The sequence below is a fragment of the Gallus gallus genome, chromosome Z, assembly GCF_016699485.2.
Source record: "Gallus gallus isolate bGalGal1 chromosome Z, bGalGal1.mat.broiler.GRCg7b, whole genome shotgun sequence".
In the NCBI taxonomy this organism is placed as follows: domain Eukaryota; kingdom Metazoa; phylum Chordata; class Aves; order Galliformes; family Phasianidae; genus Gallus; species Gallus gallus.
The window spans coordinates 67,824,777-67,847,165 of record NC_052572.1 but is presented as its reverse complement, the minus strand read 5'-3'; the positions used below and the strand labels follow the sequence as shown (position 1 = coordinate 67,847,165).

Below are 22,389 nucleotides of genomic sequence, written 5' to 3'. Positions count from 1 at the left end.
CTTAAAGAGTCTCAGAAGGGATAGGAAAGAAGGGTGAAGTGGAAATGGAAATAGAAATAGGAGTAGAAGGGAATGAAAAAGAAATCATTGTCATGTCATGATGCTTCTGAATCTTTAACAGTGATACTCACTGATCAAGGACACAGAAGAAAATCTAGCAACAAAAAGGAGATAAGGATTATCAAAGACATAAAATTCTTCCTTACAGAGCAAGTAACAAAATGCAATGAGGAAGATAATTACTAGATGGAATATATAAGAAAGTATAGAAAATCACCTATGGGGAGGAGAGAGGAGGGCAGCTATTACTTTCTTCGGGAGCAACAGCTTTGAGACCTCAAGTCACAAGTTCTCTGATTTATACCATGTAATAAATCCCGGGCAAAAACTGCAAAGTTCAACTAACATAGCATTCCTTCAATTATTAACAAGGATCTGGCATAGCACGTGAGAAAATTACATGGAGGAGAAATGATGCAAGGCAGGGTCTGGATGTCACGGTAGGGAGCATTGCTTTTGCTTGTGTGGTAGCAGTTCATGAGTACCACAGCGGTCAGGAAGGAGCTACAGGGTGGCAGCCACCTATGCAAGTATGAAGCAACACCGAGTGGACAAACATACTATGTTCACAAGAGCAAAGGAAGGACTCATTTCACAATAGCCCCCCCGAAAAGTTGTCGGAGAAGTGGACTGAATAACCCAGGAAGGAATGTTGTGGTGAAGTACTGAAAGGGTTAATAACTCCTACAGTTCTTACTGCAAACAAAAGTACTGCAGATCTCAGTTACTGATTTAAAAAAAAAATGTCAGAGAAAACATTATTCTGATCAAAAGTCTGGCAAATTGTATCTGACAACACTGGCTATTTGGTGTCTATTTTTAATCTTAATCTCTCCTTGTTCTTTCAGTTACACAAAGAGCAGCATCAGTACTCTCTGTTACAAAGAATGCCAGGCTCCTAGAAGTGCACCCGATGCACTATTTTAATTTCTGATACTGGATTTAACAGTGCAGTATTGTTTTACAGTGTCTGAAAAGAAAACGATATAATTCCAGTGGGACTATAGAACACCATGAGTTGTGAAAGTTAGTTAAAATATTGCATTAGCAAGCCCTTACATCATTTTCTTCCTTTGCCTTTCTTTTTCTTTAAGAATGCATAGTCTTTAGGAAAACACTTTTTACCTTTCTGATTCCAGTATCCCATCTCAGTGAGTATGTTCACATCACCAGTAAGATGAGAGTTAAGTGGGAAGAAAGGGAAGGGAGTGGAGGAGCTGGGAGTAAGAAAATGGAGGCTTAAGCCCAGTTTGAGCTACTGTTGAATCAGTTTCACACATATTTCAACACAAAACTCTTATGGACTGAAGGACAAGTATCATGATTTCTCTGGATGTGTAACAGTTTAATGTTATGTCCTTCAGACCACCTCACAGCGTTATGATATGTCTGCAAGAAAAGTAAAATCTTTAATATCCTTGTTCCTGTAAGAGCAATATGATTTCCCAGTACCTACAGAGTGCTCAAAATAAAACAGTGTCTTTTTCCTGCTCATTAAAGCAGCGCTAATAAAGGATGGGTACTGTTCAGCAATGTCTCCTGCTGGCTGCCACGCACAAGTGATACTATTTCTCTGCAAGATGTCTGCCACGCACACAAGAACATTACTTATCTGTAAAATGGCTGACGACGGCAGTGGGCTCAGAAGTGGCATTTGCTGCCTTGGAGCAGGTTTTGCCGAATATGCATGCTGAGAAATGTTTCCTACATTTCCATCTTCCATAATTCCAGGCTGAGCAGGAGGTTTATCTCTCCTTAAAATGAGAAACGTGTCACTGACTGAGACATTTGCCTTTGTCCCTTTAAACAGTGAATTAAGGTCACGATCTTAAAGAAGGTATTAATAAAGTAACTACATAATAGAGATGAAAGCTTAAATAATGCAGGGGCTTTATAGCTAGAAATCACTTTTGCACTCAGCACTAGCAGCCACATATTCAATGGGGGAAAAAAACGGTATAAACGTTAAAGGAAATCTTCAGAGCATGTAACTTCAATTGCGGTATTAAAGGAAAATGGAACAGGCAACACTACAGAGAATGAGAGCTTAGCTCCTTTGTCTCTATCCTCTGCTTGCTTCTGGTGTTAAATAATCCTTAGCCTGGTGGGTATAATATATTGCAGTAAAAAAAGGTCAATGTGGCTTAAACCCTGCAGCAGAGACCACGTGAAATGATCAGGTGGGAGTTTGCCACTATGCAGACATATGCAAAAAGAGATGGGGACAATTGTCCAGCTCGTGGTAAGAAGGGTAGCTACTTAGATCAGAGGCAATTCTTCAGAACCACTGAAAAAAATCCTGGAATAAGCGTGTAGGGGTTCAGACATCTGAGGGAATGGCATATAAAACGGAACATGAACAGGAATTTTAAAAGAACAGCATTAATTAATTGGGTAAGAGACATTTTCTAGTCTCAGACCATCAAACGGACTTCATTTTGTGGCTGTGCTTCAAATTACCTGAGAGACTTATCTCCTGAAGACAGACCTATTCGGAACAAATGGCAAAATCTCTCGGGGCTTCAAAAGCCGACATGCAAAGATGTCTGGCATTCAAATGTTAGCCACTACTGAGCATGCTGCATGAGGCTTTCAAAGTACTAATTAACTCATTCACTGCATTTTAGATAATCCAAGTAACATGTTTTCGCTTTTATTAGATTTCCCAGGCTTTCTTAAGTCCTGCCTTAAACTCCACCCAAAGATGAATAATGAATCACTTGTGGTGCCGGTAACGTTTCTGAAAACTGCTCCTTCACCTTGCCCCTTCACCCCACTTTCATATGGAAGTCATTACCATTAAATATTTTCCAAGTTGGACAAAATAATAACACAGCTCCAGTAGGTAGGATTAGGTATACAGTATTATCTGCACTGGACAGATCTCGTAAGTGAGACACGTCCAACCTTCCCTGTGCCTCTGTCACACTATGAACTTTGCTCTTCTGCTTTTTGAAGAGATGCAAACTCAGATTAATGTAAATAGTTTAATAAAAACCAAACAATTATTTACATAACACTGAAAACTTGTTTTCAACACACAGTGCTCCTTCCAGGGCTTGAAGCATAAAACCGAGAAGTCTCACCTGTTAAAAACATCAGAAAAGCCTACAAAAGCAAACCAATGAATAAAAAAGTCAGTACCCCACTGGTAAAAGTTGTTTAAAGACAAACTTTGGCAATGACCTGGACTACTAATTGTCATTCTTTTTTCAGATCCAGAAGTTAAATATTCAAGCCCCAGATTCTGAATAGTGGTTCCAGCTTAAAACAGGTGACAAAGCAGTGCAGCCCAAGGCATTATGCTTCCCCTGTCCCTACGGGATAATCATAAATCACTGAGATTGGATCAATTGGGCTTAGACAGAATATAGAATCATAGAATCGCTAAGGTTGGAAAAGACCCACAGGATCATCCAGTCCAACCATTCGTTCGCCCATCACCAATGGTTCCCGCTAAACCATGTCCCTCAACACAACATCCAAACGCTCTTTGACCACCACCAGGGTAAGTGACTACACCACCTCTCTGGGCAGCCCATTCCTGACCTGACCACCCTTTCAGAGAAGTAGTATTTCCTAATGTCCAGCCTGAATCTTCCCTGGCACAGCATCAGAACCAGCAACCTTGTGGTGGAACCACACTATCACAACAGACCATATAGTCAGGAAGAAGTAGATGAGGTCCTTTTCCAAGAAATGGAAGAAGCCTCACGTGCACAGAGCTTCATATTCAGAGGTGACTTGAGTCACTGCAAAGTTACATGCAATCTGGGAGATGACAGAGTTCAGCATCCTGAGAGGAGAGAGCTGGCCAAAAAATAGGACTTTGGCTCAGCAGTGGAGATCAGTTTTGGGAATATTTAAGCAAACTGGACAAACATAAATTCAGAGGGCATGGCAGAATGCATGCACAAGTGCATTTTGAGTCAACTCTTACTTTTAAATGATCATTGTGGCCAAGGAAGTTACCGAGGACTAGGAGAAAGCAAATATCACATCTATTATCAGGAAGGACAAGCAGGAAAAGAAGCAAGAAAATCAACAGCTGAGCATATTGGATTTTGATCAGCGGCACAAAGTCCATTTAGTGCTGGTAAGACTGTACCTGGATTACTCGGTCTGGTTCTGGGCTCCCCAGTACAAGAGAGATATGAAGCTCTCTCTATTAGAGACAGCCCAGCTAAGGGCTACTAAATTGACTAAGTATCTGGAGCTTGTCTCCTATGAGAAGAGGCTGAGAGAACTAGGACTGCTCAGACTGGAGAAGAGAAGGCTCAGGGATATTTTAACTTATCTGATGGAAGCCAGTAGCGAAGACAGAACCAGACTCTTCTCAATGGTGCCCAGAAAAAGGCCACAAAATGAGACCCATGAAACCCCTTTCAAAAATAAGAAACATTTCTACTGTGAGTTTTCAAATGCAGGAACGAGTTAACCAGAGAAGTTGCATAGTCTCTATTCTTGGGGATACTTAAAGCTCAACTGGACATATTCTACAGCAACATGCTCCAGGTGCCCCTGCTAATAGCAGGGATGCAGACTTGATATTCAGCAAATTATTCTGTGGCTCTGTGAGCATGGACTACTGTGTTCTGTGTTTATGAATTAAAACAAAATTTCTTGGAACTTCTTAAAATGTATAAATAATGCCTTTGTTCTTGTAGATATAGTCTTTCTTGGCTGAAAAGTGACTTAGCACCTATTATACCAAGGGGATAAGTGCTGTTTTTTTAAAAGGTAGTGGAATCAAACCTTCAAGGATGTATAATACAAACTTCTGAATTTTAAAAGGTTACTTAGTTTGCTTTGAAAGTATTCAAAATACCAGTAGCTTATTATCTACAATAATTTCCATCATTTGAAGTAGCCTGAAAAGTTACTGTTTGCACATATTTACGCATTGATTTTCTGGCTAATATTCATAGTGTCTGAATACACTAGTCAGCAGTACAAAGCCTATTTGTGCAGAAGGATCCTGATATTTAGACAGCGTAAAGCTGTACATACTGTGACTGCTTGGAGCTCTGTTTCGAGCAGCTGAAAGCTGAAAAAAAGTCTTCGTCAGTTCTCTATTTGTTTGTAAGATGAGTGAGACTTTACATTTGATACCAAGATTTCCAGGTACAGACTTACATTATTCCAGAATCTTCTTTTGTTTTTTCCTCTTAAGAAACATAGCATTTGGTTCTGTCCTCGTGCTCTGAAGAAAGAAAAGGGAGCACTCTTCCACTGCTCCCTTAAAACCACTGTTGTCACAGAGAAGAGCCTTCTCAGGATCTTCCTTCCGAGTCTATCTATGGAAGAAAGGATAATGAGAAACAAGCAGCATACTTCCAGAAACATGATTACGAACAATTAAAGTAGGATTGGCTCCTCTGGGGAGCTCCTGGGGGAGCCCTGCTGTAGATATTTGAATTGCAACGTGGACTGAAATAGAAGTGCAGCAAAGGAAGTGTTGTACACTACCTCCACTAATGTCCTTAAAGCTCCTCTTCACGCTTCTTATCAAGTGATAAAGAAAAGCCCAACTAGCATAGAAAGAAGAGCTCTTATGGTCCTGTCCTTGGCTACCCCAGTCCCATTTCTGTAAGGAAAATAACATGTTTTGAGTCCCTGTGTGTTGGCACATTCTCCTCCTTGGCCATGATCAAACAGACCATCTTGGTACCGTTTGTGCTTCGCGGTCAGAAGATGAATAAACTTCACAGCGAGAGAGAAATTCTCCCCGGTTCTGACAAGGACAAAGCCATGTGTACATTATGAGGCTGTTGGGGTAAGCTAAATCATTTCCTGAGTACCAGGAGAGTATTCAATTAATTTCTTTGACTTCTGCGATCCTTTATAAGCCTAGGATGATATTAATAATAACCAGTATTTACTGACCCTTTTTATTTAACAGTTTGCATCTTGAGAGCTACAAATTATCTTAGCTGTAATAAAGGCAAGACATTTCTGAATTTATTGCTAGCTCCTGGCTTTTCAGATCCTTGGGAATTCAATAATGTGTTAGAATTCTGCAAAATCATTTTTTTTCCCCTCCAGGCAGAGCCATTGTTTTTATAAGTATTTTTATAGATCATGGTCATAATATTCATATCTTGAGGTAAACAGGTATATTGCTCAATGAATTTCATTTATCTATAGACAGATAGTCCTGGACAGCCATGTACACTACAGTCTCATTTTACCATTTATAGCTAAGAACTTATTTTCCTTAAGTCTTGTTTTCATCTGGTTGTTTAGAGAAAAATACTAGCCCATAACACTTGAGTGGGAAGGATGCTTGTTACACCCCGTCCATGCCAAAGAATTAGATATACTTTTTTCCCATCTTTTTTCTTTCAGCCTTCATTCTGTTTCTTCTCCACATTGTTCTTACAGTACATACCATATTTTTTCAATGTGTATATGCAGAACTGATCAACCAAATCTCCACTCGTGCATCCTATCCTATCTTAACTTTGTAAAAAGTGGGTCATAAAATAGTATGTTTCAGGACAGATAGAAAAAAAAAAAAAGAAGCAGCAGTTAAGTTTGCGCGGCACAAACTTTATTTCAGTGAATGTATACATGGAAAAGACTGTAATTCACATTGTATTCACACAAATCACATGATATAATTAATTTGTATGCCCTGCAAGACTGGCCTCTCTTTTCCTTCAAGCTACTGAGTTTGTGTGATACAGGCTGTGATAATATCATGAGCAAAATGGACAGTTGCATGAACAGCTACACGATGATGCAGAATAATTACTAGATTTACACAGGATTGCTTTTATTTTGTTAAGAAACAGAAAGAATCAGTTGATATTTCATTGTTACAGCTAGTTTGTAGCTCACAGTCTTTGTGAGCTTCACTCTTTGTGAAGAGCAAAGACACAAACCTGAACTGTCACACAAGTCAGCGAGCTGCTCCGCATTCTTTGCACAAGCCCTGGCAAGCAGCCCTTGCTTGGGCTTGCAGGACATGCAAATACATGAGCTCACCAGGTTTCTGCCACTGAGCCACACGCTGACTAGATCTGCACATCACTTACACCCCAATTCAGCATTTAAGAATGCAGAATTCAAGTGTCTGTTCTCAAAAATAAGCTTTATAACAACCAATCTACTGCTTAGAGCTGGCACTGAAAGCCACGGGCTCGTGAGTTTTAAGGACACTGGTTAGATTATTTTCCTTACTTTTCAGATCAGACTTAGAACAGATACAAACAGAAGGAGTGATGGTTTTTGAATGCATCCAGCAAACAAAGGTAGTGTGTGATGACAAGTGCAAAACCAAAAAGGAATGAAGGAAAAATGATTATAAAAGACATTCAAGGTGAAAATGATGGATATATTAGAAAATATTTGAACTGTGCTTTGGAAGCAGGACTCTGTGATTCTGTGAGCTAACATACCAAGGTACATTGTATACTTCACTATCAAGTGGTCATGTTCAAACTTCCCTTTATTAATGGTTTTTCCAGATAGTCTTCTCATATCTTCAACTGCTGTGTCTTGAAGCACTTTTACGGAATCCAAGGACCTGGTGAATCACATTCCATAGAGTCTTTTAGCCTTTGAGTTACTCAGAACAGCAGCAGACAGACCTGTTTGCTTGCTTCTCCCACACTGGTACTCTTACAAGGCCTTTCCACCTCTACCTTAGCCCCTTTGCCTCCCCATCTGCTGTTTCTTCCTCATCCCCTTGGACAGACCCAAGCAGAGAAATGGTTGAACTGGTTTGGTGTGGCACAAAGAAAAGGTAAATATAAGGAGAATTCTTGACGTCTGCCAGATTGTATATCTAAATGGACAAGATCTCCTCCACTGTGCAATTAGGTGCTCTGCATGACTCTCTCCTGGAGATGGTCACCTTGCAGATCCTTCCAGAAAGCTTCCATGCCTAGCAAGGCACAAAAAGGTGCCTGATAGCCCACACAGCATTAAGTAATGATTACAGCTTATCAGTGAGGGAATTATTAAATTCACTGAAGACTTCCAGTTGTATTAATTGAGACAATCCAGTTGCATTAATTGAGACCTAGGGCCTTTCCATTGAAGACAAAAGGGGATGATCACCCTTCCCAGACTGAACCAGGGACCCTGTGGTAAAGCTTCCATGCTGTTATGGAAGAGAATGCATGCTAATGTCAATATATATATGCGTAAGGAGGGGGAATGCAAACATACTGGAGCAAGCACAAATCTGGCAGTTTCTCATTTTCTAAATGCAAGACTTCACAACTTCAGTGTTCTTCCATTCTTCTAACTGAGTTGAGTAAGGGTATTTATGGGTTCAAGGCTACTCTTTGGAACGCTTTTTTTTTTTTTTTTTCCTAATTTGATGAGCAAAGTGGACCAATTAACTGTTGAGCAAGTAATGTCTCAGTGTACAAAACCAATTCAGGTAGGAGTTGTTCTGGCTGTCTTTGAGACAAGTAAACTCCAGCTGTGAGAGTTGAATAAGTCTGTTTTTACTTCTGAAAAGCCTATCTACCACAGTTAGGATTAAGTGTGTCTTCTCCAAATGCCAGAACTCAAAGAACTAATAACTGTGCAGGTGGTAGTTGGCCCCCTACTTTTATTTTGCTGTACAGAATAGGATTCTCAGTTGTGGGCAGTTTACTTTTACTGCACAGAAGATACTATTCCTTAAAACACTGAAAAATCATAGAATCATAAAATATCCTGAGTAGGAAGGGACCCATAAGGATCATCGAGTCCAACTCCTGGCTCCACACAAGTTCACCCAAATGTGAGATCATATCTCTGAGACCACTGTCCAGATGCTTCCTGAATTTCTGCAAGCTCAGTGCCATGACTGTTTCCCTGGGGAGGCTGTTTCAGTGCCTGACCACACTCTTGATGAAGAAACTTCATGAGCTGAATTAATGAGACTTGAAAAAAATTCTAGAATAAGTCTATTTCGAAGTACTGTTCAGTACAATACTTCAAATAGACTTATTGTACTGACTTACTGTTCAGTACAGTTCTCGTTATATCAGTTTGTCTCTGAAGTAACAACTTTCAACCTAAATTTCAAACACATTTATGACCCTGACTGCATCACATACCTTTAGAAATTTGACTTCATTAAAGGTAAAAACTTATCACGACATTTAATTATCATTGCAGATTAATGGACAGGGTCAAGTTAATAGTTCTAGTCTGTCCTAAGATACCATGATATTATCAAATAATTATGGTCTAATTAGCATATTCTTCATCATCTCTAGAATAAGTTCATCAATGATTAAATAAATAGCACTTTCTCTGATATTGTTGGTGCTGTTATTTTAAATCATAGTTTCAAGACAAATCAGACTTGATACTATGCTTTTAATGTACACAATAGGCTTAATTTAAGCAAAACCGTAAGCCTACTCTGAATGCTTTAGAAATGTACTTCCCCAAGGTTTGCTGAAATGTTGTTTGACCTGAGTGTTCACAGGAAGGCTTTGCTAGAAAACAGGGAAGCCTCACTGCTGACCACTGCCTCTTTCATAAATGCCTTATTTAAGCAAAAGATGAAGTGAAAAGCTATAGTCAGTATGATGCAAAAGACAGACTAGAAATTCAACAGCAGCCTGATTGCTGAATTAGGAGGATGCATGGTGTACTACACAGTTTCCAAGTTGTAATGCCTTTCTGTGGTTGTTTAAATAGTCAGAAAACATGCAAGCATTGCATAAAGGGCAGAATTTTGTGTCACAGTCTAGGTTCCATAGCTATCTGTAGATTAATACCTTGCCAGAAAGGGCATGTTAGGACTATCTCTTGCTGACATAAAAGTCTAGCTATGTCTAGGCTATTGAACAAGACCATATTTTCTTCAGAGAGGTGGGACAACTCAACATGAGTTTAGGAATTTCCTAAAAGGAGCATTGTCCTTTCTGTGCTAACACACTGACAACACCACCAGCTACTGCAATACTTCACAACTGTGTTTTACAGATTCTTAGATTTAGTAATTACTTTGTTCTTTAAACTTACACTTCTCACCACATCAGTTGTTTACTAACACACCTTTTTCCCTATGATTTCTTCCCAGTAAGAAATTCTTATATGTTCATGTTCACTTTCCTGTTGACCTACTTTGAAAAGCTGAACTACTGAGTACGAAAGACCATGCTGCTTGGTGACTTATGAAGAGAGCATGCTAATGAATAGAGGCAAGTGGAAAGCAGATCTACAGTCTCTCCAGGTGGAAAAGGACAAAGTTTTGGCTCCTATAGAGATAATATTTCATTTTCCTTTGCTTTTGGGGATTTTAAATGAGGTTTTTCCTTTCAGGAAACTTCTGACAAAGTCAGAGAGCATCCTGATTAATATTTGTACCGTGGCCCCAAGCCACAATCCATTGTTTACACATAAAAACAAAAGTACAAAAGGAAGTTGTTGGTGATGAAGTATCTGCACTTGTTCAGCATGCCACATCAGTTCTTTTGCACTGTTCCTCAGTTAAAATTTCTGCTTTACATTCCTGCTATCTTCACCACCCCTGACCACTTTCCTTTCTCCCTTCCTCCTTTTCCTTCTTCTATTCACATTATAGTTCTTCTTCCTGTTTGGATTTATTCCAGTATTCAACTCCAAACTTTTTTTATTTCCATGTAGAAAATAAAGTAATTTGTCTTGGTCAATTCCCGGGCTGCAGAGCTTTTATTATTTACCTGATTTGTTATTATACTTAATGGTATTACTACTTAGGTCTGCTAATACAGCAGAAAAGCAAAATAAATTGATAGCAACAAGAAGCTTTTAGAGGCAATATTTAAGCAATAATGACCCCTGAGTCAAACATTTCCTGGCAGCTAATGACTGGCTGGAAGAGTAAAAGTTCTAAAATACACCCAGGGGCTCTTCACCCAACCCACCATTAACTGCCAAGAAACACCCGACCCAGGGATCGCTAATGTTATTATACATCATAAAAACATAAAGAAAACCTAATTACCTTCTTGCTTGCTGGAAAACTAAAAACTGAACTTCAGCTGGTCATGTGTTTTGTGCCCTGTTTCTGCACTTGTGTTTTCCTAGGTGCTAAATATAGTTCAGTTATCAAAACAGAAACTGGTAATAATTCTTTTGGAGTCAACAAAGTTATTTGGCCCCAACTGTTCACCCCGGTGATTAAGTCCAGGTACATTTCTTTGCAACACACGAATCATTATAGATATTAAAATGATCATAAATACAAAAACAACCCATCAGTTCAGTGGGAGCATAAATACATGTTTCACCGTGAGTTTAGACATCTTTCTATATATGTAGGCATCTTTGTATCAATACAGTATGAGCAAACATATGGAAAGAATATATGTAGTATTTTTAATGCCACTCTCCACACGATGAAAGTTGGAGATAAATGTTTTAACATCTTGTGTTACTGAATAGGATAGGGTACTGGTTTGAGAACCAGCTCAGTTCTTATTCTAGAATAAAAATAAAAAGATTTTTTTCATGATTTCATGACCTGGTCATTAATAGCCTTTCTCTGATGTAGCTTCTCTTACATTTCAGATGCCTGTGATTTTTTTCCTTGAAACGCTTCCTATGGGTTTTGTTCCATTTTACATTAACCTTTAGACATGACTTCCTTTTGCCTCTACCTCATCCATTTACTTATTCTTGTTCTCTCTGTAAACAAATCTCACCTCTTCTGACAGCTGTCCTAATATTCTCTGAGACAAAGCTTTAGTGTATTCTGTAGGAAGGGAAGTTGCTGCAATGAAGGGGCTCGTGAAGCATTGTGTGTGGATGGGAACCACTGCAGAAAAAGCAGAGAGCTGGTGCTGTCAGTTGCAAAATGGAAAGCAGGTTGAATAAAAAGTAGTCCATTTGGAAAATGCTACTCTTCTCCCTGCTGAAGGACTGGACATGACAGCATTTCTGCTGTTTGCTTTATCTAGGGAACAGACTGCACAGTACAGCTATTGCCAAACAAACACTTCCATCCACTACTGATCAAATTCAGTGTGAAATTTCATGGGCCATTCTTTTCTAAATATATTCCAAAAGTTTTATTTTTTTTTACATGTGCATCTGTATCCACGTGAGCTCGAAATTAGTTCTTGAGTAAACACTTCTTGTGATTTGTATACCCATTGCTAATTTGAAATCCTCGAAGAAAGTCAATAAATCAGAGAAAATCCAGGAGGAGTTATATGGTTTAAAACAGCATTTGCTTACTTAGATTAATATAGCAAGGCAGGATGGAAATGAAGAAGTGGCTCTGTAAGAATCACAGCTACAGAAGACAAATAAACAAAGAGAAGTCTAGCTACAGCCTTTTCCTTCTTGATTCTCCACCCTGATAAACATATTCAGCCATGGTTTACAAACAAAACATTACAGAAATGTCTTCTGACCAAAAACTGAGCTCAAAGACCCTGACATTCTTTCTTACTTGTCACATTACAAAACCCACCGTGTTTAAATCCAGCGCCCAGATCTGCTCTTGAGCACTTGGAGATGTACAGATCCATTCTCTAGTAATTACCAACAGTGCAAATACTATTGCTCAACGATTTTGTAGTACAAAAATTTAACCTGTAACTCATTTTAAGTGTTGTTTTGCCATAATAATCTGTCACATTCTCTAAGAGCATTATCAATAATTTCTTAACTTGATTCTTTTTGAGATGGCAAAACCATGAAGAAACAGCAGTCTAGTGCTGTCTTTATTTTAAATTTCCATTTAATTTACTACCTATTCTGCTAACTCTTTTTAGACACATGGGAAAGCCACTGAACTCAGATCAAAAGAATATTTTTGCACATGAATTCGTAAGACTTAAAAGTCAAGTCTTATACAAAAATCATTTCTTTGAACATGATGTTCTTTACTTACTTTAGATTAGTAGAAAGGGCTGGAACTGAGTCCTGTTGATTGTGACAGCTACTTTTGATCACTGTTGCTTAGACTGCAATGACACTTACTCTAGTTCCAACTCCAAGGACACAAAGTTGTTTCTTGCTTTAGAATGACAGGCTCTGCATGAAAAATCACTAACACAAGGTGTCACTGCCAGGTTTGCTTAGTGCAGTGGGTTAATGAACTAGCTTTGTGCCTCAAGAAAATGTGAGCAAGCAGCTATTGTTGATCACAACCAGAATAAGAATCGGCAATTCTTCTGTGTTTATTTCTGCATTCAAACACTCACACTCTATTTCAGTAGAGACAGCTTGAAAGGGATAAAACGAAGTCCAAAGGTGGGCTATGAAGATGGAGAAGGGACTGGAAGACAAGAGGTGTGAGGAGTGGCTGTGGTCCCTGGATTTGCTCAGCCCAGAGCAGAGGAGCTGAGGGGAGGCCTCATGGTGGCTGCTCTCACAGCTCTCACAGGGAGCGGAGGGCAGCGCTGAGCTCTGCTCTGTGACAGACACAGGGCCTGAGTGAATGGCATGGAGCTGTGTCAGGGGAGGTTTGGGGGGTCAGGGAAAGGCTGTGCCCCAGAGGGCGGTGGGCACGGCACAGCTCCCCAGGGCAGCGGGCACGGCCCTGAGCTGCTGGAGCTCAGGGAGCATTTGGGCACCACTCTCACACACGGTTTGGGTTTGTGTGGTGCTGTGTGGAACCGGGGGTTGGGTCCCATGGTCCTTCTGGGTCCCTTCCAGCTCAGGATATTCTGTTTTCTGTGATTCTAATGAGGCACCTCCATTTCATCTGTTTCCCAGAGTGAATGGAAATGTAAGTCTAAAGCTTTGACGTGAATCAATAAATGCAACTATTTAATGCAAACATTGCTTTTCGTTATTTTGTGGAATTATGCCTTTATTTAAATTAAAAGCTGAAAAATAATCAAGAAACAAGGATCCTTTAAAGCATTAGCTGTTTAACAGGAGACTAATTCAAGCTCACTTCTGTAAGCATATATGAAGAAGGAAATTCCCACATGTGGCATTTTGGAAATTAGGAGATTGCTGAATTAATACAATGATTCAAAGCTGTTGGTTTTAAAAACAACACTAAAATAGAACAATCTACAGACTAATAAGGACTCTAGGGGGTGTGTGTTGTTTTATATATTTCCATTATTTAAAGGAATTGGAAATAGAAAACTTAGGTTGAACACAACTTGACAGTAATCACTCACAGCTCCTAATTCAACATTGTAAGGGAAAATGTTCCTCTCCTTTTCTATCTTCCTCTCCATTAATTTATTTCAAGCAGGATATTCATTGCAAATGACATTTCCCTTTTGCTGTTACTATTTTCTAATAAAAATACATATTTGTGTCAGTAAGGAAAGCAAAATAATATGTGAGGGCTGCTCCAAAAGTAATGCCTCCTACATTATGATGTTGGCCCTCAATGTCAGAAATGGATGTTGGTGGTATAGCGATAGAGGTTGAATGTTCCCACCAAGGGTTGAACTTTGCTATGTGCTATCTACAGTGCATTGATGATAACTATCTCATACAGATGCCGGAGGAGCTGATGAGGAGGGGTGTGCTATTTGACCTTGTTCTTATTAATAAGGATGGGCTAGTCAGGCATGTAAAGGCTGGAAGCATCTTGGGATGCAGAGATCATGAGATGGTGCCATTCAGTATCATTTGTGGAAGAAGAAAAGCAATAAGTAGGATTGCTAACCCGAACTTCAGGAGAGCCAACACTGACCTCTTCAAAAACTTACTTGGAGGTATTCCATGGGCTGGAGCATTAGAAGATAAGGAGGCCCATGAGAACTGGTTGGCCCTTAAATTCCACTTCTTCCGAGCTCAAGATCAGTGCATTCCTAGGAGTAAGAAATCAGGGAAAGGTGGCAAGAGGCTTGCATGGATGAGCAAGGAGCTCGTGGATAAACTAAAAGAAAAGAAGAAGGTCCATGAAATGTGGAAAAAGGATCTGTCTACCTGGAAAGAATATAGGAATATTTCCAGGGCCTGAAGGGATGCAATGAAGAAGACTAAGGACGTTTAGTTCTGTCTTGGAACTAAACCTTGTGAAGGAGGTTAAGGATAACAAGAAATAGGTTTTCTAAAGTATATCAACAGCAAAAGGAAAACTAGGGAAAATGTGGGGCCCCTCCTAAATCAGGTGGGTTCCTTGATACCAGGGGATGCTGAGAAGGCAGAGAATCTGAATGCCTTTTTTGCCACAGCCTTTAATACTAAGACTAGCGCTCAGGAATCCCACACCCTGGAGGTGTGAGAGAAACTCTGGGTAAAGGAAGACTTCCCATTGGTCGAGGAGGATCCAGTCAGAGAGCATCTTGCCAAAATCAATGCAAACAAATCCATGGACCTAAATAGGATACACTATGTGTGCTGAGAACTGGCAGAGATGACTGCTGAACTGCTCTCTATCATCTTTGAAAGTTCTTGGCAAATGGGAAATGTGCCTGAAGACTGGAGGATAGCCAGCGTCACTTCAGTCATCAAAAAGGGCAAGAAAGAAGATCCAGGAAACTATAGGCCAGTGAGCCTCAACTCCATCCCTGGAAAGGTGATGAAACAGCTTGCTCTGGATGCCATTACCAAACAATTGAAAGAAGGTTATCAGGAGTAGTGAACATGGATTCACCAAGGGGAAATCTTAACCAACCTGGTAGCCTTCTATGATGTCATCACTGGCTGGGTAGATGGAAATAGAGCAGTGGATGTTGTGTACTTTGACTTCAGCAAGGCATTTGACACCATCTGCTACAACATCCATATGTTACGAAACTTACACAGTATAGGACAGATGGCAAGGTGGATTGAAAACTGGCTGACTCACAGAACTCAGAGGGTTGTCATCAGTGGCACTGTCTGGTTGGAGGCCTGTAACTAGCAGTGTTCCATAGGGGTCACTGCTGGGTCTGGTCTTGTTCAGCATATTCATCTGTGAACTGGATGAAGGGATAGTAGACAGTAGAGGCCCAAAATTTGAACAGTTCCATATAAACATGCATAAGAAATTCTATATGGTAAGGATGATGGAACACTGGAACAGGTTACCCAGAGAGGTTATGAAGTCTTCTCTGGAGAATTCAAGACCCGTCTGGAAGCCTACCTATGCAATCTATTGTAGAGTACCTGAAGGGAGACTGGACTCGATGGTCTCTTGAGGTCCGTACCAAAACCCACAATTCTGTGATTCTGTGAACATTCCATTCTATGTTGTTGCCATGTGACAGGTGGCAGCAGAGGGACAGTCTGACACAACCGTGTCTGACATGAATATGCATATGAAGCAAAGCTGTGGATCTGAATTCCTCCATGTGGAAAAAATAGTAGACATTGACATTCATTGACACTTGCTGAGCATTTATGGAGATCAACCGGTGAGCATAGTGAGGGAGTGGCTTGTGGGTTTCAGCAGTGATGACAGTGGCAGTCAAGATAAGCCACATTCTGGATAGCCATAGAGACTCTTGTTCAGGCAGCACAGAATTATAGAGGTTGGAAAAGACCACTAAGATCTTCTAGTCCAAGGATCACTTACAAGCCAAGCAGAGGATGGTTTCAATCCATCGACCTCTGGGTTATGGGCTCAGTATGCTTGCACTGTGCCACTCTGCTACGCAGGTTCTTGTTTATCACAGGTGAAAATGCATAACTAATGGTGGTGACTATATTGAACATAGCATCTTGTAGCTGAGAATTTGCTCTATCAAATAGTGTCATTATACTCTTTATTGTAGCTTCTATGGAGGTAAACTGGTGGCATTACTTTCAAAGCTACATATGTATATTTCCTCTTTTTGCAGAGGGAGAGTGTGAGGAGTTTTTCCACATAAGAGCTAAATCTCCATTCTTTATCAATTCTTTTATCATGTTTGCCAGAGTGTATGACAAATTCCAAGTTCTGGTTCATTTGGATTCTTCACTCCTAGCAGTAGAAGGTTAATATCCTGAAACATGCAGGTCTGATGAAGAACTGCTTCAGTTATAACAAGTTGCAGGTAAGCAACTTTTCTTAAGGTAAGAGCTTTAAAGAATAAAACAACTGTACTGTTGTTTTACTCTGTTAGTACGCTGTTAATGCATTCAGTGTCATTGAAAGATGCCCTTGCTGAATTTGATATAAGAATTGCAATATAGCAAAATAGGTTTTGATACTGACGCTTCTTATAATTGCTTTTTCCTTCTTCTAGTCAGGAGAAATCTGTACTAAGCTAAATGTGTCCATGCAAGATAAATGAATTTCACCAATAAAACCAAGTACGTTTTCTCCCTCACTTGCTTGCCTGCCTTCAGGCAGCCATTCTGAAGCAGCTTTCCCTCATACCGGTGCACTCCTCTTGAGCTCCTCTGGCATATTCCCAAGGATCTGCAACACCTGGAGACTTTCAAACCACCTGAAACCTGCTTCAGGTTTGTTCCAGAGAGTGAGCAGAGCCTTGTGGAGCACTTGTGTGTACCCAGGGGAACATGAGAGAAGAGCAACCGGCAAGTGGTATCCTGATTCAGGTGTATCAGGCCATATCAGGTGGATCAGCAGTGTGGAAAGTAGGGGCAATGTACCACTTCAACATATGTATTTGTGTACATTTTTTGAGTGCCAGTGCAGCACTGTGATGCAACCCCTGTCAGTCATCTGCAGACGACTGCACCTTAGGGTGCAGAATAACTATGCCACATCATTTTTAAACGCAGGGTTAGCTGGGTCTACCAAGTAGCCAGAGCACTTTGGTCGTAACCATGGCTACTCCATGAGTGGAGTCTTTCAGCACCCACTCCTCTATGCATTTACCTCAAAGAAAAGCAAGGCTGCTTTATAGTGCAGGTAGAATTCACTACATTCAATACTGAAATCACAAAGTCTCTGACAATAAAGAGCACCCCCTCCCTCTCCACCCAATCATCCTGAAAGAGACAGAGAATTCAACAGCTTCTGCTAAATAGCACAGGGTATTTGAATATAAAAGGAGAGAAATAGTAAATCAGAACCCAAAACCAAACAACGTATAAAGCTGATAAATTCAGGATCCAAGCCAGAAAACAAAGCGACTGATCAAAAAACCTCAAGCACCTTCTTCTGCAGATCAGAGTTCTCACAGAAGCCTATCAACACTTCCTGAAAGCAATCCTGTGCTCACAAATCAACTGAATTTCAAAGACAGAGAAGAAAAAGTGAATTTTAAAGCAGCCGGTAGCAAAAAGACTTTGTCTTATGGTAAGAGTTCCATCAGGATTGTTGCATTTTGTAACTGCATATCTCCTTAAATCCAAAGAAAGAGGAGTCCAGCTAAGGCATTTCAGGGGTGTGCTACATGCTACCAAATCCAACCAGGCCTTCTGCACAGCGGGCTGTGCCTGGCTGTCTGTTATTGACAACACGCCAGTGCTGGTATGGCCCTGCTGCAGGTTACACTCTGAAGCATGAGAAGTACTGAAAAGTATTTCAACATGCACAAAACATTTATTCTTTCTGTTCTTCAGAGGGCAATACGAAACGTCTGTCAGTGAAACTGTGGGCTGAAGGAAAAGCAGTATAATTTAGGTCTGTGTGTTCCCACTGTAGTAAGAGGAAATTGGATGCTCTAGGGTTTGTTTGTTTGCACGCCAAATGCTTTTTTTTTTTCATAATGTTTGCCCTTCAGTTTTAAGGTTTATGGAGAAATTGCGTGGAGATTGTCACTCACTGTCAATGTATACATGGGCTTTAGTCTCCAGATGTCATTTATGTCGTCAGGGCAAATCCGTACATACTGAGCAAAGGTAGGTCTGTTTGGATGTGTATGTCATTACTGGTCTGAAGCTGGTAGTTATCCTGGGGACATGTTTGGTCTTTTAGGTCTGGCTGTATTGTACTGCTGGCGTGAAAACAATTGTGTATCAAGGACCATTAGGTCAATGTAATTTTGCCTGTGATTGCAGGGAGTCTCACAGTGCAGTATATCTTGTACCTAGAGAAATCTTTTTGCCTGCAAAGTTTTGTCAGTGCTGATAAACACTAATGAAAACTGGCTCTGTTAGATAGTGAATTTGCCTGGGGACTTTTAAGTATGTTGATAAGTGTGAATATCCTTCGTATACAATTAGAATAATTGGGACACAGGTAAAGCAAGTAATTTGCCCAGTGGTAAGGCCATGGTAACAAAGGAGATTGGGTAAGGAAAAAGGCCTACAATGAAAGCGTTTCTTATAGTCTGACATTCAGGTTCACACCTCAGTCACTCTGCTTACCGAGACGCATATTGCTTAGATGGGATATTTTATCCCAGATAGCCCATAACTTGTGCGATCAGTGGAGCACTGTCCAAGCAGGTGGTCATTTCTGTGGTCAGGATGTAAATGGGGAGATCAACTGAGGCTGGTGCACCAGCAAAGAAGGTGATGGGAACCACACCACTGTCATGATATAGCTTTATTTTAGTCAGAATCTTATGACAGGCATTTGGGAAGTAAAGCCAATGTGAAAGTATCAGCTCTGTAAATATGCCTGGAGTCAGTGAGAGCTGAATGTAGGCAACTACCATCAGAATCAGGCTGCAGATCTGCCCACCCTTCCCCTGCTCCTTCAGAGACACTATGCTGCTTCTTTGCCTGCCCTGTTGTTGGTGTTGTAACATTTAATAAGCATTAATTAAGGTCTGTGGAGCACTTTGCAGACTCAGAGTGCTTTGTGAGGAGCTTAAGTATCATGAGTGAGGGCAATACAAAATTGCACTGCCAAGAAGGCAAAAAAAAAAAAATGTCAGTAATGTATTTAGGTAATACTGCAGTAATATTGTTGAAAGTCAAAGAAAGAACCAGTACCACTGTGGTAGCTACCACCGTGATTAAAATTCAAGAGGATTTCTTGGCCAGGTACCCAATTCAAGACATTAAGCTTTAACAGATAAGGGCCCTGGCTCAGAGGTTTTATACTGCAATACTCTGAAGAGCAGAAAACAATACAGAAAGTCTGTTAAAACAAAACTTTAGAGAACCTTGGGAGAGAATATACACTTTAATAAGCTTTTATTCCTCTTTTTCTAATGTATTCCTCTGAGAGGCTGTTTCTGAAGAGTGGTGCAGTGAAAAATTTGTAGTTTCACATCATTTTGATGTGAAACCAGGCAAATCTCAGCAGACATAACAACATGGGTTTGTTGCACTTAAATGCAAACATTTATTTGTTTATTTATTTATTCCTTGGCTGTTTCAGAGTGTCCTAGTTGGATGGTAGAACTGTTTGAAAAAAATGGAAATACTTCTCATAAAGTAACTAGAGAGAAATGGTGAAATATTCCACGAATTTTAACTATATGCATGCTTTTGCTGTTTTTTTTTTTTTTTTTTTTTTTTTTTTTAATCTTGCTACATGCAGCATTGCTCAGAGTAATAACTTTCAGAGGTAGGATTGTCTTTTTGCTCTGTATTTCTACATAACCTTGTAAAGTTTTTACAAATCCTGGTGGATCTCTACAACTTGCAGGCAATAATTAAAGGTGTGCACATGAGGTTCTGCAAGCAGCATCTAAAGCACCACATTGGAGATGAGATGTACTTCATTTTTACAATTAGAAAAATCAAGAGCACCAAAATCACTTCTCTTCCGATATCTTTTCATTTCTACTTTTCAACATCTCAAATTAGAGGAAAGTAGAGCTTGGAAAAGGCTTAAATTCTGATGGTTTGAGGAAGAGAGATGGTTATCATTATAGACTGAGTCAAATAAGATCATTGAATCCATCAGTACACCAATTTCCTTCTTTTCCTTTCATTTCTTTAACTCACTGTACTATATAAATTCCACTATTAAAAGTGTTTATTAATGTACTGGCAGTTCTACTTTCTGTTTATATTCAGAGAGTTCTTTGCAGGGTTATGTGAACAGAACACTCTTATTCTTTTCTCATCTGTTCATGAACACAGCTAGGAGAATGAGTTAGATCTTCTGCCTTGCTCTCAACAAAATATCTGGAAAAGTTATGATCTTAGAATCCTTAATACTGGAGAAACGTAAAGGGCGAACCTTTACTTTCAAGTTCCAAAAGCTTCTCAGAGCCAGTTATAATAAAATGCTTTAACTGTCACTTCTAAATGGTCCAACTTAAGAGACAATGAAGAGATGGTAAATATAATGCTCTTGAGACAATACATCCTGTTTATTTTTCAGAGTAGAAAGGTCCTTTGAAATAATTTCACTCTCCTTCCAATAAGAGTCCGAGTCACATCCTGAAGTCAGCCAGGTGCAGGTCAGACATCATGCAGGATTGTAAAATTGGAGGGAATTAGTCAGGGGCCAGGTGCTGTTCAGGGCCTAGATGAGTATCAGTCAGCAGGTGGTGAGCACTGCATTGTGTATCGCTTGTTCTGTAAATATATATACATATGAAGTTATAATTACTGTTATTTCTCTCTTCCTTTTCTGTCTTAGTTTACCGTTTTTATCTCAACACACAGTTCTAGAGCATTGTTTCCAAATTCTTATCACCCGTTCCCCTCAAGATGTCCAGCATCCAGGAAGGAGTTTGTAAAAAGGTCGTAGAGCTGCCGGTTCATCTGAATAAGTGAATCAAAACCTGCCTAAACATCCAGCTGCTTGTGCAGACATTGCTAATTCAATATCAAGATATTTCTCTGGTGTTGTTTATTGCTAATTTTACCATTATTTATGTTAAGATGGGACACACCTGTTTGCCTGTGGAAAGACAGTGTGAATTGGTTGCAACTCACTGCAATGGAAAGGAAACCTCAACCACAGAAAGACAGCCTAATGCATCTTCTAATACCAACCCTTTTTCACATGAAATATCCTGCTATTTTGGGCAATGAAGCTGTGAAGGGTCTGGAACACAAATCTTACAGGGAGTGGCTGTGGGTACTGGGATTGTTCAGTCCGGAGGAGAGGAGGCTCAGGGGAGACCTTATCACTCCCGAAAAATCTCTGAAAGGAGGTTATGGAAAGGTGGGCGTCAGGCTTTGCCTCCAGGTAAAAGCAATAGAACAATACCCTCCTATGAGGAAAGGTTGAGGGAACTGGGTTTGTTTAGCTTGGAGAAGAGAAGGCTCCGGGGAGACCTCATTGTGGCCTTTCAGTACTTGAAGGGAGCGCATAAATAGGAGGGGGAACAGCTGTTTACGAGGGTGGATAGTGATAGGACAAGGGGAATGGATTTAAACTGAGACAGGGGAGGTTTAGGTTGGATATTAGGAAGAAGTTTTTCTCCCAAAGGGTGGTGACGCACTGGAACAGGTTGCCCAAGGAGGCTGTGGATGCCCCATCCTTGGAGACATTCAAAGCCAGGCTGGATGTGGCTCTGGGCAGCCTGGTCTGGTGGTTGGTGACTGCCTGTGGCAGGGGAGTTGAAACTCGATGATCATTGTGGCCCTTTTCAACCCAGGCCATTCTATGATTCTATGATTCTCTGAATTCCAGAAGTACTGCAACCAGTCCTAGGCACAGCAACTAGAAAA

General features: G+C 40.2%; 2 long non-coding RNA genes across 4 annotated transcripts in view; one reads left to right on the top strand and one right to left on the bottom strand.

Moving 5' to 3' along the window:
• Positions 1-12,964, bottom strand: part of LOC121108492 — a 30,769-nt gene extending 17,805 nt beyond the window's left edge. For all 3 annotated transcript variants that reach the window (XR_005843032.2, XR_005843033.2, XR_005843034.2), the window contains exons 1-2: positions 12,902-12,964; positions 5,197-5,357 (exon numbers count right to left, since the gene is read on the bottom strand). This is a non-coding gene — a long non-coding RNA (uncharacterized LOC121108492). The remainder of the gene's footprint in view (positions 1-5,196; positions 5,358-12,901) is intronic.
• A 2,679-nt stretch (positions 12,965-15,643) lies between these two features.
• Positions 15,644-22,042, top strand: LOC121108523. The gene is made up of 3 exons (XR_005843064.1): positions 15,644-16,322; positions 16,825-16,943; positions 18,585-22,042. It is a non-coding gene; the product is annotated as an uncharacterized LOC121108523 (long non-coding RNA).
• Positions 22,043-22,389: the final 347 nt, after the last annotated feature.